The sequence below is a fragment of the Hirundo rustica genome, chromosome 1, assembly GCF_015227805.2.
Source record: "Hirundo rustica isolate bHirRus1 chromosome 1, bHirRus1.pri.v3, whole genome shotgun sequence".
Classification (NCBI taxonomy): Eukaryota; Metazoa; Chordata; class Aves; order Passeriformes; family Hirundinidae; genus Hirundo; species Hirundo rustica.
In genome coordinates, this window is record NC_053450.1 from 117,777,530 (window position 1) to 117,794,230 (window position 16,701).

Below are 16,701 nucleotides of genomic sequence, written 5' to 3' on the forward strand. Positions count from 1 at the left end.
CATTTTGTCTAAACTAGGAACAGAAACAGAAAGAAAAATGGAATTTAAGCAGATAGAGAACAACAATTACTCTCCAAAGCATAGGGAAGGAACTGTTAGAAATACTTAAGTACAGTCACCAACATCCAGGTCATTGAAATCATGCGCTTTAGATGCAGCGAAAAATCCTTCAATATATCAGGGGCAGATCTTGGAAATACTTCCTGCAGGATGGATTGGAGGCACTTCCCATCCCACAGAGGATAATTTGCACTTTATGGGGTCCAAAACTGCATGGCTATGATCAGACTCCTTACAGTTATGCGCTCCATGCTCCATCTCTGGGACTGCCTGAAACTAGTGAGCAAAAGGCACTGCTGGGGCTGGCACTTGCTGTCCCACCTCATCCAGCACCACGGTAGGACACTGCCAGAAAGGGTCAGCCCTGAAGTCCTCTCTAACGCTGGCTGCATGCAGGGAGGTGTCCTCACCACATTATTTTGGATTTTGTGATCTGGCCACTGCTACTCCATTTCGAGTTAGCCCAGGTTCCCTTTGTCAGAAAACTGCTCTTTCCAGACTTGCCCCAGAAAGCTCTTGACATCAGGTTAGCAAGTTGTGCTACAGATGTGAGATTTGAGGCAAAAAGTAATGAACTGGAATCTGGGGCTCAGGAACAGGAAGGGCTGGATCTCCTCTTCCAGCAACAGCTCACATGGGTGTAACATGAGGCTGTATGTCTAAAAATTGATTCAAAACACCCCTCAAGACATCCAGGCTTCCTGTCTGTACACTAAGGAGCTCCCAGAATGATCCCACAGAAAATACAAACAACAAAAATGGGCTCCAAAATCCTATCCCAACACCAGACTTTAGCAGTGGAGGATGGCTGCAGGAAGGTTCACTTCCGCTCGTCTGAGTCTCATAATCCCAGGCTGACTCCTGGAAGGTGTAGAAACCTCCTCAGCCCTCAACATGATAACCTTCCACTTAAGATATTGATTTGAGATTCACAGGGTCTTGGGCTCACCTCTCTTCAAACTCAGAAAAGAGTTAGGCCCATGCCTCCAAGAAATTTAAGGAATAAGGTGGGAGTGAGGACAGGGTATCCTCCTCTTGATAGTCTAGCACTGTGTGGCAATGAACACAAACTCATAGAGCTGCAGCTAGGCAGAAAGGAGCATTAATCCCCATCTCCTCTCCCAGGTCACTGATTAGGGCAATGAGTGTGAACACAAATTGCTCTTCAGTTCTTCTCCTCAACCCCTATCTGACCTGAGCTCTTTGGAGTATCATGGATTCCGTGCCTGTGGTGGTTTGGTGCTAGCAAAGCACATAACACTGGCAGGACTTTGCTTAGTAATGGCTTTACCTGGAGTGCTCTAAGGCTGTTGCACAATTGTGGCACTCTGGTTCCATGACATCACCACCTCAACGGGAAATTCTGCATGCCTCCTGCTCTCTCCTTGAGCCCCTTGGAGAGCACCTTTTAAAACTGTTCGGTATGAGTATTCTGCACAGGCCTCAAGATATTAACAGTTGGATTTTCTCACTCCCCCACAGTGCAAATATCCTTTTATTAGCTGCTAGAGCTACTGGATATGCTGATGACAATGTCATAACAAAGCTCCAGCACTAGTTCAACTAACAGACCCCATATTTACAGCCTTTAGTCTTGGATATATAAATAGACTAAGGCTGTGGAAATCAAAGACTTCCCCCTCACTATTGCTGCCAAAGAATAATCACTGAAGAAGTTGGCCAGGCAGGAGTGTAGGGATCCCCTCTCCAGTGCCCCAGGCTTTTCTCTGGCAGGGAATGTGTGCACCTTTCTGCTAGAGAATGGCATGCAGCAGCACTGCAGAGATGGGTGTCCATCCCCCAGGATCACCCCTGGGGGAACATCCTTCACTTTTAATGGTAGGGGCAGATTTCAGTTTTAAATCCATGCCACTTTTTTTCTCATAAGCTCAGAATAATAAACTGTGACTCTTCAGTGAGAAAACCCAACACATTTTAACATTTCTCTGAAGACATTCAGAGGAAGTCCCAAACCCATGGGGTCTTGTTCATAACTGCTGCCAGGCTGATAAATTCTGGCGACAGAGGCATCCATATTTTTAAAAAAAATATATATTTCCAGTAGCAGAGGAAAACTGTGCAATACCAAGCTATCATTGCCTTCTGACAGACAAAACATTTATAGTTTATTGTCAGGAGTACTCTGGCTACAAAGCCTTTCCCTGAGCCAGAGTGGGCTGACCTTTTGCAGTAGGCACAATAAGACAGCAAACACGGCTGAGCTGTCAGAACTTCTGCAATACCCCCAAATCCCTTTTGACAAGGGGAATCAAAAGCACACAGCTCTCCACCACCTCCTAATAATGCCCATGACCTCAACAGTGCCTTGCAAATCTGCTACACAGTTTGAGAGCTAGGTGCAACACCTGCTTCCTGGCAGCAACCATTTGTTTTCCTCTGGATAGGTTCTTGGGAATCTCACATCTAGTTCTCCAAGCATCAAGTAAGAGAGTTTTCGTTTCCTATCACGCTGTCCTAGTGCAACCTGTCCAAGAAGCCTCATGGATACGACAGTGACGAAGAGCTTGACAACTTCCTCCTAAACAACACCCTCCCACTCTGCTTTGTGCTCCATGGCTCATTCCTCATTGGGTATTTTAGGAATTCTGTACGTGTCGTTGAAAGTGTGCAGTCTTTAAGAGTCAAAATGCATGGCCCTTACTCCTATCACTACTTGGGGCACTGCTTAATAAAGAAACAACTCAGAGAAGGCTCCAAACAACCCTGAAATGGGTACAACTGCTTTTCCTCTGTAGTATGCACATATATATATATATATAGGCATAATAGAAATATTTAGGTTGGAAAAGACCTTTAAGACCATGGAGTTCAACACTATTCCAGCACCAATGTGTTCACCACTAAACCATCTCCCCAAGTGCCATATTCATGTGCCTTTTGGACGCTTCAAAGCTTCATGATTCTATCACTTTCCTGAGCAGCCTGTTTCAATGCCTGACCACCCTTTCAGTGAAGACATTTTCCTTAATATGTGTGTATGTACACATATGTAAACCCTGCCATATCACATTAGGGAATTTAGCAACTGGTCCTTGCAACTACCTAGCCTACCATAAAAGCAGCAATCTATCCAGATCTCTTTCTTGATTTGCATCAAAAGGAGACTTTTTTTTTTTTTTTTTTTTTTTTTTTTTTTTTTTTTTTTTTTTTTAATTTCATAGACGTTCACTAATAGGGGGAGTTAAGAAAAAATAAAAATAGAGTACTTAAGAAAAAAACGAGAACAAGCCAGATAATGAATCACGTTGGGAAGTTACCAGCCTTGGGTGGTGGACATGAAATGCAAGTCCACATTTAGAACTAGGGTACCATTGCCTAAGCCACAGCACATGTGTTCAGCTGTCAGCCCTAGGGGAGTTTAAAATCAAAAGGGACTTTAGGCTTTTTGGGTTTAACTGCTATTTAAATTGGTTTAAACTGTTATTTAGATATTTGAGTTCCACTGATCCCTAAAAGTCTCAAAGTGCTCACTACATCAGTTTGCTCAGTGTCTTCCTTACACCCAAACTCCTTCCTGTGCTTCAGTCGTTCCTCTGCCTATGTGGGGGGTCCTTTGCAAAATCATCCTGAGCTCAAATAATTTTGTTAAATAACTGGATGTGACTTCTCTCCTTGGAAAATAAATGCAATCTCAATCCAAAAAGGGTAGGAGTTCTTCCATGTGTATTTGATTCAGGCAGTGAAATCCTAAGTAGAAGGCAGGCTTCTCTGTTTCACATTTTTTGTTGGCAAAGTAGAAAATTCTCCATTCAGCACGCAGATTTGCTGCAGTTTGCTTAGACACCAAGTCTCCATCTGCTCTACCAGGGTTGTAAACCTCTTGGCTTGGGTTCTGCGAGCCCTTTACTTCCCTTGTCTTCTTCCCTTATCTGAGGGTAAGAAACAAGCCATAGAATCATTTAGGTTGGAAAAGACCTCTAAGACCATCAAGTCCAACTGTAAACCCATCACTGTCAAGTCCACCACTAAACCACGCCCCTCAATATACACATCAAGTATTCAGTTCCCGTCTGCAAAAGAAATTTCAATTAAAATAAACAAAATTGCTGAATGAAAGTGAGGTTAATTTTATTGCTGCGCAGCAGGGCTGTGAAGGTAAGTAAAGATTCAGAGGTTGGAGTAAAGGGAGATGTATATCTTCCCCAGGTAGATGAACTAATTTCCATTTAAAAATGTAAACCCAAAACTTGACTGTGACTGTACATCTTTCCCTCCTCCGCCCCAGACAATTGAATCCGTTTACCTCGCGTTTGATCAAGTTACAGCACAAAAAATCCTATTTAAAACCAAGGCACTCCTCTTCCCCTTTTTACTCACATCTTAATGCTTTACAAAGCAAAACTCCAGACACGTCGTGAGTCACATATCACTACCAAATAAGTTGCAGTCATTGAATGGTGCCTCATAAAGGAGGCAGGAAACAGGAAAAGCTCAAAATAAAGCTGTTTGTAAATTAAAGAACTGAGGGAAAGAATGGATAGGAAATGAGTCCCTTATTTCTTCTTCAAAATTATTCTGATTAATGAGGAGAAAGATCAATAGCCTATCTGCAGCTGCCATGGGGAAGACAGGGTGAAGAGTGAATCCAGATCCAAGTATCCCCGTGGTGCCAACACATCACATTCTGCACAAGCTCGATATAATGAGCTGCAGGGTGAGATCTCATGTGACTGCACTACTTTACCTGTCTGTCCATTCCGTTCCTCATTATAGCTCCATGTGCTCAGTTATAGGGTACCAAAAGGAGAAATGTACGGCATAGATTTGTGAGTAGTCAGGGAAAGGATTGCTTTCATTCCTGTAGCACTGCTTTCCTCCTGCTGTAACAAGAGCCCCAGACACTCCAGGCCTCCTCCTGCACTGCTGCTGCATGCAGCTCAGAAGTCATGTGTACAGCGTTTCCACAACATGGGGCAACATCCACGGTGAAGGCAGCAAAACATTCCCACTGTCATTTTTGGATTTTGTTTTTAAATCAACCCCAAAACAAAGTACTTCAGATATCGCTGCTTCCTTTATTAATGTTTGATTTGGGGACTTTGTAATTATGTTTAGCAGATTTTGTGGGCCAACAGATTCCAAGGCAAAATGACCTGGCAGGATGCTGAGGCCATTTCCACTGGTTTTGGAGCACTGCAAGGACGGAATGACTATTTTTTGGATGGGGACCGTGGGTGAAACAAGGCAAGGCGTCATGCTCCCATCCACTTTGGCTTGCCCCAGAGACAGGGAGAAAGTAACCAGCGCTATTTCATTAAGGTTTTGGCATGTCCCTTAATGGCATTTGTGGTGGTTACAGGCACAAAGGAAGCATTTACCCCCGGTTGTTTTTCCCATCTGCAGCCATTCATTTGCAGATTTGCCCAGATATCAATTCACACTGGCAAGAGAGATAAGAGGGACCCCTGAAGCTGGGCTTGAGAGATTACAGCAGCCAGGCTGCTCCAAGGGCAATTACAGAGCCGCAGAAGGGTGCTGTATTTTTGAGCATCCCCTAATACGAGCATCCCCCGGCACGGGCACCCCAGGAACGCTGTCACAGCCGGCCTGCTTGCTCCAGGCTCTGCAGAGAGCTGATGGACACCAGCACTGAGATGCAGACAGGAAGGGATTCCTCCCTTCTACAGCAACTGGGTACAGACAAAGCAGCACACAGAGAAAGGCTGCTGGCAAAAATTATTCCCGATACACGTTCGTGAGACAAAACTCGGTTTCCCTTGCCGGCTCTCCAGAAGACATGGTCTCCTTTTTGGCACAACCCTGCTCCAAACGGGGAGGCAATCAAAGCGCTTTTTAGCAGAAACCTCCTAGCGAGGGGCGCTGCTCCTTCAGCCACAGGAGTGACTAGCAGGCAACGGGACACAGTTCTTAAAGAGCCGCCTCCTTGGCTATAAATACTTTCAAATTTAAAGATGCTTAATGTGAGTGTTTGTGAAATCAAGGAAAACCAGCTATGCAATGCTCATATTTAGATTTACTGAAGAAAATATTTTCATTTGGTACTTAACTGTATCCTTACACTTGGGCTTAAGCCACCCCTAAAATTGGCTCAGGCTGCCACAAAACAACAGCTTAAACCAATTTAATTGCTGTCGGCTGCAATCCCACCCGACTTCCCACCCCTGGTTGCACATTCCCCATCTCCTTTCTTACTCCGACTCTCATGCTTGTCCAACCTTGCTCTGAGCCATTTGGGCTTGCAAGTCACACCCTCGGCACCCTAAAACCCACCCCTTTTTCTAGGGATTTGCACGCTGGGGTGACTGAACACCGGGTCAGATGTGCACTGAAAAGAAAGGCGTGGGATCGTTCAGCTGAGGCAGGGTGGGACCACGAGGATGAGAAATATGACATCTCATCCCCGTAGTCCCGCTCCCTTCACCTCTGCCCAGGCTCTTTAATCCCATCCCGTGCTAAATTATCCAAAGTTTAAGGTGACCCTCCTCCCTAGCCACACACACACTCACACACACACACGCACACACACACACACACACACGCACGCACACACACACACACACACACACGCACGCACACACACACACACACACACACGCACGCACACACACACACACACACGCACGCACACACACACACACACACTCACACTCACACTCACACACACACGGTTTCTGCAGGGTCAGTAAATTCACTCAGCTCAGCAAGAGTCCTCACCAGCATGGAAATGCATGGCTGGAGGTGAGAAGGGCTTTTCCCTTTCAACACCGGGGAGCCATTAGATCATCTAAGCGGTGCTGTCAAGCCGTAGCCTCAGGCTTCTGCATGCATTTGAATCCCTGTTACCCTAAAATCCGGGCTAAAGAATTAGAGACAAAGCTTTAAGCCGAAGAGAATCGAAGAGCTGAGCAATAACCTTGCTTCCCAGAGAAGGCTCCCGCAACCTTGGCCTTGTAGCAGCTGTTCTACCTGGTCGTTCTAATAGCCCTGTTTAATGAAAGGATAGCAAGGACTAAGCCAGATCTTTCTGGAGGACATGTAAGTCAAATTACAGGAAATTCAAAGACACCGAAGTAGCCAGAACTTTAAAAAAAAAAAAAAAAAAAAAAAAAAAAAAAAAAAAAAAAAAAAAAAAAAAAAAATCCGACAGGATACCATTCTCCCAGGCTGGATTCACCAGTGTTTTGTGACACAGACAGAGTCCTAAATGTGAAGATAAATGCTCATATGTAAAGAAGTTTTCTCATACATTATGCAGCACTGTCTCTTCCACACTTCATATACATCTGTCTGTAGCTATAAATAGAAATTACGTCTCATGTACGTTATCGTATATTACAACCTCTGATAATGTGGTAAAGGAAAGGAAACAAGCAAAGGAAGTAGAATGCTTCACTAGAACATGCAAACTCCACAGAGCCTTGGTTAGTCAGCTTTGGGCAAACCAGTGCCTGAAGTAGTACAAAAACATGTGGAAAAGAAAAAGGATGAGAAAAGACAGTAAACCAATGGGTTTGTTGTATAACAAACAAAAGACCAAGTAATCTTGTGGAGAGCCTAGAAGACACCAAAAAGAATCCTTGCATGCTTAAAACTGGAATATTGCGCAAAGTGGCATGGCACAAGTAGGGAGAACAGGCCAGCAGCACTGGGAGGGAGAAGACAGGATCCCTGCAATGCTGAGGCCAAATCCAGACTCAAACCCCAACTCTCAGCCTGAAAGATAGGGCTCTGAACTTCTGATTGCTTTCCTTTTTCAGAATGTGTCACCTCTGCACTGCTGGAGGAAGGGGGTTTTTTTGTTTGTTTGTTTGTGGTTTTTTTGTTTTTTTTTTTTTTTTCCTCCTTCAAAAAAGAAGAAAAATCTTCATTCTCATGCATTTTATGAACTGATGAAATATCTTCACAACTTGTTCTCATCAGTGTTAACTTGTTTAGTATTTCAGCTTGACCACTGTGCCTACGGGGCTAATGAGCCGTGACTGGCAATACAATTAAAGATAGATTTGATGGCATCCTGGCAGACAAAAGTGTTTTAATTAAACTGAAAGAAAATTGTTGTTTATGGGCCAGGAGCTCATGCTAAATAGACAAAAATAAGCCTTTTGATAGGAAAAACCAGTGTCACATCTAAGGAATGGGAAAACTGAGGTTTAATTCTCGGCTCTAGCAGACTTCTAGCAGAGCCCATTACTTTGGGCCAAGGGCAAGTTTTGACTTGTCTTTTGGAAAATGTGAAGAGTTCAGCCTCAGCCTCCCTGTAACTTTCTGGCTATTTTCACCAGGAGGGACTGAGCAGAACACAAAGGGAGCTCCACACTGGTTAGCATCAGCGCCACTTCCTAGTTCTCCCCACAACTTCATTTAACAGTAAAACTCAGAGCTCAGTTGTTTAAGGGCCAAGCTAAATCTGAACCAGTCAGGGTTACACTGAAAACCACAAGATTTATAAAAAGCAGTTCCCTCTCTCAGCCTGTTAAGGCTCAAACAAATAGCAAAACTTGCTTTGACTTTTCTAAGAGTGAAGTTAAAGCCCCCAAATTTGCTCTTTTATTCAACTTCAATTACTTCTCACCGGCTTTGAAACTAGTATTTGAGCATTGCTTGATTCATTGTGGAAGGAGAGGAAGGGAGATTTTGGAGAGAAAGAATGGTAATGAATCAATTTCTCCAAGGCAGAATTATCACATATAGGCATTTCAAAGCCAGGTATGCAGCTTCCCCTATCGAAGTTGTGCAGTACTTTGCACTTAAATACTATATTATCACTTGCTTCACTTTGTCAGCTTTTACTGCTTGGTCTGAAAGCTCTCACTGGATGCCACAAGTTAGTCAAGAAGATACTTTTTCTGGTTTTATCCAAGGGCTTCCTTTTTTTCCCCCCGCCTTGTCAGAAAACAAACAAACAAATAAAATCCACCAAACAAACAAATAAACAAAACCTCCAACCCCCAACCAGAACAACACCACCAACAAAAACAACAGAATAAAAAACCCCAACATCCCTCCCCCCCCCAAAAAAAAAAAAAAAAAAAAAAAAAACCAAAAAAAAAAACCCCAAAAAAAAAAAAAAACAAAAAAAACCCAAAAAAAAAAAAAAAAAAACAGGGGAAAAGAAGTTTAATGTTAACAGTATACATACCTCCACAGGTGTAATGCTATACATTATATCTGGAGTCTGACACAACAATGACCTGTGAAGTCTGTGGAAGGCATGAGAAAACGAAAGTTATAAGACTGACAGTGTAGCCCAGCTGAGTTCACCCTGAGGGAGTGAGAAGTGTAGAGGCAGAGGATCATTTACACAAGAACTGAAGTTGACCCAAGGGCACCATTACCTCTCAGTGATCATCTCTCTTTCAATTCAGACTTAAAAGGTACGGTGCTTTGCAGATCTCTCATACTTTCTGTGGGTCTCTTTTAAGCTGCAGGTAAATCCCTCCCATTTACAGTAAGCTTTCACCTGAAACAGAAAATACATCCTAAGGTTTTATCAACTGTCATCTAAGAACTGAGGCACCTCCTGTGGCTTCAGTTGCTGAAACAAAACAGCTTTTTATTTTGCAAAAAGACGCATGCATAGAAATACTCATAATCCTTTCTCTTTTTTTCCCCCTCGTGTGACACGAGAGGTCAGAAGCATTGGTACCACCAGTCCACAACCTCAGATGACACTGTTGCCCAAATACACATTCAGAATACACGGTTTTAGTTGGAGTCAATTCAGGAAGAACGGGAACACATTTAAGCTCAGAGAACCAAAAAAGGAAACTAAAAAGCATTGCAGCCAGATTTCAATAAATAGAAATGGAATCATGCCATTAGACAGCTCTCCTTAACCTCAAGTGAAAGTCCAACTTACCCTGGCTCAGCAACCAGCTTTTTTCATAGTCTATGCATGATCTGGTCAGCGCTGAAAGTCTTCACCCCTTACCCACTCCCCACCCAACTTCCACCTCCAGGGCCGCCTGTGGTGGCCATCAGACCCAGAGGAGAGACCACAGAGAATCTCCGGAGCTCACTCCTCCACTTCCAGATCGCTTCCTCCTGGCACAGCGCAGCTGCTTAGAGCATCAGAACCAGGGTGAGCACAAGGAGTGAATCAGCGCCTCTCTTTGTTTATGCTACTAATGATACCCCAGATCACTAGCACTTAATTGAATTTACTTTTCAGTGCAGTGTGTTTTTTATATTTTGCTTTTCTATCAGCTGAGAAAATAAAAATCAATTCCTGTCGGGCAATTTAATTTTTTAGGTTTACATGGTGTTTTATATTCAGATTTTCAGCGTTGAGATGTTTGCGTGGCAAATCCGTGCAGGACTGTTTTTTAAGTACTTCTGTGGAAGTAAAGTAAACCCATACCTAGGGTCAGCACAGCAAACAAGCAAAATACTTAAAAAAAACAAGTAAATATCTAGGAAAAACAATGGATAAAAGTTATTTGGCCAGCTGAAGCAGACTGGTTAGAGAGATCTCATACATATGCAAGAAATACAGTTCCATGTATAACTATTTGCAGGACTGGTGACACAGGTAAATAGTTGATAACTTTTTTTCTGATGAGTTTTATACGAGATTTGCTACAAAATACTGTTGAAATCTTCCCCACTGGGCAAAACTACCTACAATATAAAAGCTCTTGTTTGTGAAGAACATCTTCACGTGCTGAGCTTTGTGGATCAAGGATGGCTGTGCAGATTCACAGGCTGTCTGTCACTCACAGTGCTTGAGTTCAACCATGGAGCAGGCTGGCTGAGACTGTGCATGGGTCCTGTGGTCTGTCCCTCCCGCTCAGGAAGGGTGGAGCACTGCGGTAGCCGCTGTAGGGAAAAGGGCAGTAATTTCAGCCACTACTTAGCACCCTACCCCTTCCCTGGAGAACGACCCACTCTAATGCATTTTACTGTTCCCCAACCATTTAATAAAGACACGGAGATATTTTTCATTTGCTGATGGGCTTTGCTGCTTTCTGGGAGCAGCAATATTTATTTGGAGGAAAAGGTCTTTAAAAGACAAGTATTAAGTGTTAGGAAGTTCAGCCTGAGGAGTAATTTTACTTTGGCAGATTTAAATATTTCTAATGACTTTATTCATTCTTATTCAACCATGCAATAGCACGTATGGATTAAGCAACCAACATTTCAATATGTTTCTCTCTCACTGGACAAGGGCTATCTATAAATTTCAGGGCTATGTACTTGGTGTCTAGTGGAAGTGTCTTCTTTGTGCTTTACCATGTTGTAGGGCAACACTAGACAGGGAAAAGCTGTTCTGTACTTTGGGATAAAAATATATCATTTGTGACTGGAAGGTGACATCTTGATCCTTAATTTACCTATTCAGACAAGTTTACCTCTGCTAGACCTAAGGAAGGTTTCTACTGACATTTCCCCATTTTTGAATTCCTAAGTGCCTCACCATAAGTTCCTGTTAGCATTACTTGTGTGTGGTGGGGTGTTTTTTTTGGTTTTTTTTTTTTTTTTTTCAGATTTCACCTTCTGCATTGATGGAACCACCCTTCTGTGCATCACTGCAGGTCGTTGCGCTTTCACCCAAATGCTCTTTGGTCCTGGAGGTGCCAGCATGTGTCCAGAGCAGGGATATGTATATTAAAAAAAAAAAAAAAAAAAAAAAAGGCAACAATACACACACCTATCTGTTCCTGGGGGCTCGACAGGGGAGAGGCAGAGGGAAGAGGAGATGAAAGGATGAATATATACATTGCTGGAGGAAATTTGTAGTGCATAAGTGCTGTGTTTATTTCTCTAATTACTTTTTGTTTCTTCTTGGCATTTGACTGCATCTCTTGTCCTTCTGCCTCGAGAGTTTCAGTGCCACCTCTGGAAATTCAAGAGAGTAGTTACACCTAACAGCTCCAACCAGCACAACAGCAGGGCTCGAGTGACTACTGGCATTTTTTGTAGTTCGCAGATTTCACTCAATCTTTTATCCAAATTGAAAGGAAGAAGTTACAAATAGGATTATGTTTTTAAGACAAGTAAGTCCACACATGCTGCTCTGCAAAAGAGATAGTCTTCTTCTTCCACTAGAAAATTATTGATCAGTTATTCCAATCTGCATTTATTTTAAGTAGATAGAATGGCAAATGTACATGGTAATGAAATACAGTATTTCATGATGTATATTTTGAAATAGAAGAGAAAGAGACTATTTCTTTAAGCCTATAAATTATTAAATTATCATTAAAATGTATGTTTATAAATAATGCTGTGAGACTTTCTGATTAGATTACCTTGATATGACAGAACACACTGTGATTATTCTTTGATGCTTTGCAATAAGGATTTAAATTCTAAGTAGATTTCAGGAAGATTTTCTTTTGAAATAGCAGTAAGAGGTAATGGGTGGACAACACTTAATGAAGCAGAACAGGAAACAGAAGCGACTTTTTCATTTACTCCATTAGTTTCCTGTGTAAAGATGATGAAGTTAACACTACATCGAAATTTTGGGGGAAGTTCCGTTTGGTTTATTAGACATTCAACGTTGAGGGCATTTAATACAAACTGTTTTGCTACTGCTTGCAATACTGGAAGATCAAAGGAGAGTGCTGTTGTGAACTTTCAGATCAGGAGATTTGCAGAGAGAGGATTTGTACCTTAGTGTAAGTGCTGAGCATCAGGAATATTACATTCTCTTCAACATAAAGGAGAATTAAGCAGGTTTTAATTTCTTTCTTTGCAAAGATGGCAGCAATCTCTAATGCTGGGGTGGACTTTTCCCCTCTTCAGTGAGATGTTGGAACACCACACTGAGACAGCGCTGGGCTGAGAGCAGTCTGGAGCAGAGGTGACTGGTGTTTGCTGGGCTAAGCAAGGGACTTGGGTGCCTGAAGCCTGAGTGAAGAAGCAGGTTTAGGAAATGGGGAGCAGCAGAGAGGAGCAGGGATGAAGGTTGCATGTGGTCTAAAGGACAAAGGAAGCAGGATTTTTGCAGATCCCTGGCATTGAGCAGTGATTACTAGAGAAGTGTTCATATAATTGAGAGGTGCCCAAGAAATGTAAATGGAAGAGTTTGGAGGTGGCCAAGTGCCCGGTTCAGCTGTGCTATCAGCAAGGTGTTTCCAAAGCTGATGAGCAAAGTAGTCCCTTTGCCAGGTTTAAGACAAGTGAAGGGAAGAGCAGGGCTGCGCTGAGATATGTGTGGTGGGAGCCTCATTCACGTGAAGAGGCTCCATTCAGGGCTTTACAAAGGCTATGAGTCAACCGCAAAGAAAGGAGGCGTTTCACAGAAACTGGAGTGTGACCCTTTGTTTCGCCTGACCCCAAGGTCCTCAGCGACACAAAAGGGGACCCCAGCACTGATTCTGCAGCAACAAATGCCTGTTGTGAGTCAGTGTATTTGAGAAGCAGTGACAAAAAGGAATGACCCCAGGTTCTTGTTTCCAGCCCTTGTTTCCCAAGGGACTGTCAAGGAGAGAGTCCTCTGTGCAGCCTGACTGAGGTGAGGAGATGAAGGTGCTGGAAAGCTGATACGTTTCCCTTGAAAACCTCTCCTGAAATGCATGATCTGATCATCCACATGTACTATTAGGATACCTGGATAACGAGGTCTTTGGATTTTGCTCTGCAAAGTCTACAGAAATTAATACATCTTTTATTCAGCTGTTACGTGAAGTGGGATTTTTCCAAGGACTGGCAAGGGATTTTAGGACTGGCAAGGGATTAGAGTGTCTTAGTAGCCCTGCCTTTGTTTTAACCTTCCATTAGTCCATGACTACTTTCTTTCACAATCAAAGTAGACATGAAAGGGATGTTTTGCTTTGCTCTTTTCATTATTCCAGAGAGCTGTAAGTCCCTATTAAAGTTCACGATGGAATTAGGGTGCAGAATGATGGATTTAAAGGTATCATAAAACTCTTCCTGGTAAGTAGTAGTCCCCAAATATATTCCAGTTGTGACCTGAGAGAGGCTGCTGGAGGCATCCCAAGCAGCCATGCATTGGCTCTGCAGATCCTTTGAGCTGGAAATTCATTTGCATATGGATGCCATGCTAAGGAGGCCAGCCCGGATTTCATTACTGCTAATGATGTGTGTGGGAGAAGTGATTTAGTTTATAGCCAGTGCCAGGCATGGCACAATGAGGAAGTACTTAATTCATACAAAGCTCTTTCTTGCTTCTAAGACCTAAAAATCAGGGGACTTCAAGCAGCTCCGGTGTTACAGACGTGGTGTCTTCATGACCATAAACAGAGCTGGGACTGAGGCAAGGGAAGGAGGGAGAAGGAAACATCAAGATGTAGTATTGATGTCATGGAGGAAAGGATAGGAGGAGAAATGAAAGGGAATGAGAAGCAGAAAAGAAAGACTAATGGATGATGACTAAAACCAGCAGGGAAAATTGGCTCTGCAGGAACTGTGGCTGCCAAGGCTGAATGTTTGGACTTTGGAGGTGACAGTATTTTCACTGGGTCTTGGCTATAGTTTTCACAGCTCAAAATGCAGGCCTGCAGTAAGAGGTCCCTGTTCAAAGACAAGTTTCTGAGGGCTGTAAAGGAGAAAAGGGACCCTCGGATACCACTGGAGTCGGAGTAGTTACTGCACTGCCTGAAGGCATCTTCCTACTCCACTGGAGCCACCTCTGCTTTCCTGTTCTAGCAGACATTGCCTCAGACTGGGGGGATGGAGAGGGGCCTGGGGGCAGGCTCTGGGCATCTGCTTCAGGGGTCAAAGGGGCTACTGTGCTCAGGCAACTGCAGTATTTGAACTGGGATCAGTGTCATGGGTGGCCTCTCAGCTGTGAGTAACAAATTCATCAAACAGAAGAAAGGATCCAGAAAGAGGGAATGGGTGAGTGAGGGGAATAAATCAGAGGGATTAAGGCACACCGCATCAGCATGCTGAAAGTGTCCAGAGCATGCACTGCCCCCGGAGCATGTGTTGGGACAGAATTTAAAAGGTTGAGAAGGCTTGAAGGAGGAGCCCAATTCTGGGGTCTATGGGTCCCAACCCCACCAGTGTTTTATACTCCCCTGCTATCATTGCACCGGGTAACAGGGAAGAAGGGCTGTGAGCTGCTTGGGCATGGGATATGACCATTCATCTGCAGCCCACAGCATGAAAACATGAACAAAGGTCTTTCAAGAGGAATTGCTCCTGCCTTATTCATGGCACAGCAGCTGGTTGTAATGAATTTTAACTGTTTGGCTGCAATCACCCACAATGCATGCAATCAAAAGGCTTATGGCCCTGCTCACTCCTGCAGCAGCCTGGAAACGCTATCTCCAAAAACACAGGACGGGTTTGGAAGCCTTGATTTAAGCACTGTTGTCCTGCAATTTTCGGAAGCGGGAAATCAGCTGGTCAGTTGGACAAGGGAATGTGATCGCCACTTCAGTAATCCGTGAATGGGGAATGCAGTTTGGAGAGTTTCCCTGATTCCTGCTTCATCTGAATTGAACTCCAAGGGTATGGAACAGTGACATTTAGCTGGGGTTACTGGAAATTAAATATTGTTTACTTGATATTGCAGTTGAATTCAGAACAGCTGTAAAATGTCTTTAAAGAACAAGCCCTAGCTTTAGCATTTGTGTGTCCCTGAGAAAATACTGAGATTTGCTGAACCGATGGCCTTCGCATGTGGTTTTAGGCCAGCTGTAGGCTCTTGAATGTTTTAGTACGTGCAAGTCACTTGAAGATCTTCGTACCCAGCTATCTGAAAACAGCACACAGACTTCATCGACTAGAAGAAATGAGAAAGATGATCTATCATAAAAGAAGAAGCAGCAGTCAGCTAAATATAGATATAGAGAGGATCTGAAGAGCAAAGGTAAGACACAATAAAGTGCAATTATTTCCGAGACCCAGTGGGAAAAAAAAAAAAAAAGAAAAGAAAAAAAAAAAAAAAAAAGAAAAAAAAAAAAAGAAAAAAAGAGAAAAAGAGATTATGCCAATGCTTTATTTTTACTGGGCCTCTATTGGCAGACCAAATTATGTTGGGATGGCTCATATCTCCTCAGCAACAACAGCAGGTTTTAAATAATGCTTCATATTTCTCAGGTTTAGCAGATGAAGAAAAGTAATTACTTGGGAGGCAAATAGAGCAGATTTGCAAACAGAGGAGAATGTTTTATGGCCAGACTTGCAAAGATTTGGCTCCTGCAGATGCCAGAAGACTCTGCATCTGCTTCAATCAATGTGGGTTGGTCCTTGCTCATTATTTCTTTCAGAGCCTCATGGTTCTTAAGGCAGTAGTTTTCTATTATTCCGGACAATGTGACTGTACAGCTCCACAGAAAGGGCAACTTATCTGAAAATTTGAGTCCACAGCTTTTGAACCAGAAGTAAGAACTTCTGGTTGAGAGAAGTCTGGGTTTTGTGTTTTGCTTGTTTTCGAAACGCCATTGTTCTTTCATGTCCGTATTTAGGACCCATTGGCCTCGCAATGTTGTACGGCTGGGCTTGTAAACACTTGGCTTCTACAGACACCAGAAGATTCTCTATTTGCTTTGATCAAGAGAGTCTGATTATTTCTTTGAGATCCCCATGGTTCTCAGGGTGATAGCTACAGACCTTCTACAACTACATCAACGTTCAGCTTTTCTTCAAGCAGAGGGCAACTCACCAGCAGATTGAAACAGTCTGCTCAATTTATTAACAAATGACCAAGAGAAAAACAACAGAGCCTGGAAATGCTGGGCA

The 16,701-nt window shown here is 43.2% G+C and overlaps 1 long non-coding RNA gene across 1 annotated transcript; it reads right to left on the reverse strand.

Moving 5' to 3' along the window:
- Positions 1 to 3,252: 3,252 nt before the first annotated feature.
- On the reverse strand, positions 3,253 to 9,553 carry LOC120760941 (uncharacterized). Its single transcript, XR_005703514.1, has 3 exons — positions 9,378 to 9,553; positions 9,182 to 9,242; positions 3,253 to 3,950 (listed from the first exon to the last, which is right to left on the reverse strand). It is a non-coding gene; the product is annotated as an uncharacterized LOC120760941 (long non-coding RNA).
- Positions 9,554 to 16,701: the final 7,148 nt, after the last annotated feature.